The sequence below is a fragment of the Papaver somniferum genome, chromosome 7, assembly GCF_003573695.1.
Source record: "Papaver somniferum cultivar HN1 chromosome 7, ASM357369v1, whole genome shotgun sequence".
NCBI classification, from domain to species: Eukaryota; Viridiplantae; Streptophyta; class Magnoliopsida; order Ranunculales; family Papaveraceae; genus Papaver; species Papaver somniferum.
In genome coordinates this window covers 179,315,867-179,318,761 of record NC_039364.1, presented here as the reverse complement: position 1 = coordinate 179,318,761, position 2,895 = coordinate 179,315,867, and positions in this window count along the sequence as shown.

The following is a 2,895-nucleotide window of genomic DNA, read 5'->3' as shown; positions in this document are numbered from 1 at the left end:
GAAAAAACCTCCTTTCTACCTCGGGATTCGGAAGAACCAGCTAAGGAGTTATCATTTGAGGCAATCCCAAGACATTTTGCATAATTGAAAGCTTTGGAAGACATTTTGGTGTCCGCAATCATCAAGAGATAATCTTCCGTCCACAGAGTCAGATTGCTACAAACACAGACTTATGAGATCTTTAAACATGTTTACCTGCTCTGATACCAATTGAAAAAGTGGGGGTCTAACAACCTCACCCAGTATTTTGCTTAGCAATCTGTATGGACTAACTCCAATATACTTTTTAAGAGAATCAACCAGACAGTCAGACTCAATCTTGATAAAAAGTATATCAAAGAGTTATATCTCAATATCTCGATTCAATCCCAACTCAAGCAAATATAAATCTGAGAGGCTGATTGAATACAAGAGAAACAACTTGAACGATACCAAAGACCAATGTTCAAGGATCAATCAACTTCAATCAACAACCAAAGGTTGGATTTACCAATTAATCGATTTAACTCACAACCTGTGATATTTCAATTATATAACAAAATATAATGCTGAAAAGAAATAACACAGACACCAGAAGTTTTGTTATCGAGGAAACCGCAAATGCAGAAAAACCCCGGGACCTAGTCCAGATTGAACACGCATTGTATTAAGCCGTTACAGAAACTAGCCTACTACAAACTAACTTCGGTCTGGACTATAGTTGAACCCCAATCAATCTCACACTGATCCAAGGTACAGTTGCGCTCCTTACGTCTCTGATCCCAGCAAAATACTATGCACTTGATTCCCTTAGCTGATCTCATGCACAACCAAGAGTTGTTACGACCCAAAGTCGAAGACTTTAATAAACAAATCTGTATCACACAGAAAAGTCTACAGTAATAGATAAATTTGTCTCCCACAGAAATACCTACGAGCTTTGTTCCGTCTTTTGATCAAGGTGAACAGGAACCAACTGATATACCGGACTTATATTCCCGAAGAACAGTCTAGAAATATCAATCACCTCACAATAATCTTAATTGACTAGCAAAACAATATATTACGGAATCACAAACGATGAGACGAAGATGTTTGTGACTACTTTTCTATCTTTTCTATCGGAGAAATTAATCTCAAGCCAATCTTACGATTGCACTCAATCACGATAGAAACAACAAGATCATATCACGCAACTACAGAGAAAATAGTTGGGTCTGGTTTCACAATCCCAACAAAGTCTTCAAGTCGTTAACCTACAAGGTCTCGATAGAAACCTAAGGTTAAAGGAGAATCGACTCTAGCTTATACAACTAGTATCACACAAGAGGTGTGGGGATTAGGTTTCGAGTTGCTAGAGTTCTCCTTTATATAGATTTCAAATCAGGGTTCGCAATCTAAGTTACATAATAACAAAGCATTCAATATTCATCGTCAAATGAAAACCTGATTAGATTCAAGCTAATATCTTTCAACCGTTAGATCGAACTTAGCTTGTTATACACAAATGAAATGCACGTTCACTTAGGTTTGTGTAACCTTACTTAAATGTGTACACCTAGTTGGTTCAACAATACTTAACCAATGGTTATCCATATGAGCACTTTCATATCAACCTTATTCATCTTCACCATAAGTAGTTCGAATGACTCAAATGAACTAGTTTAGAGAGTTGTTCAATTGCTTAGATCTCATAGATGTATACAAGACACAATCGAAGCAAAAACGATTTTGATCCACTTGAATCGATTCATTAACATTATAGCCACGGTTTGCAAAGATTGCATTCCTTAGTTTATATGTCTTAGTTCATGAATAAACCGTTTTTATAAAATAACCCACTTAAGTACGCATACGGGTACGCATACTTAAGTACCCGGACTGAGGTTGTTTTCAGTACACAAACTCCAGCAAAAATTCACGGGATGTGAACTTCCGACAGTACGCGTACGGCTACGCGGACTTAGCTCCGGTCATCCTGAACCAGCAAAGTACGCATACTTTGGTTCAAGAATTTTGGGCTTACACAAGTATGAATGCACATATAATGTTTATATCCGAATATGGTTATATATTCGAAACTCTCATTTCAATCATTGAAACATGCTTAGAGGATGTTATATATTGGTTATTCACACACTTTTTCATCAAAGCGATTTTCAAGAGATTGAAACAAACAACATGACTTTCGTCATGAGTAAAGACGAACTTGGCCAAAGCGAAAGCTTACCAACACATATTTCGAGAAATAGATATGCGAGATAAACTCAGCTCGAAATAGCAAATGTGTATAATCGAAGTCTATATAGCAATACGACTTTTATCTCAAGATAGGAGATAAGTAGATAGACTTTTGAGTGATAGATAAGTTCAAGTCTCCAAATACCTTTTTGTCGATAAAGATCCAGTCGTTCCTTGAGTAGTTCTTCGTCTTTGCATGATAAACTCCGTGGATTCTAGAGCTCAACTACACTTTCTATCCTAGTCCGAGACTTAGCTATAAGTAGACTCGAAATCAAGACTTACAGTTTTGGCAACTAAACTTGTCAAACAAGCTTGGGATAGCAATGCTTGAGAGTTCGACCGAGCAGTGCTCTAACATGTTGACTCCCATAAAGCATAATCATTTGTATCCCTGCAAAAAGAAAATCATAAAAAGGAACAAAAATCTTCTAATATACAACAACAAGGATCCAAATAGTTCTAGTCTTGATAGACAGATCTTCGAGGAGGACAGTTTCCACCTCGGTATTGATGAGCTCTAAAAATAGTTTCACTCATTTTGCATTAACCGTAAACACATTACCACACTCTCTATTCTCAAGCTCGACAGCCCATGAGGGAAAACTTCTTTGACATAGTATGGGCCTGTCCAACGTGATCTCAACTTGCCCGAAAATAAATGCAACCTAGAAT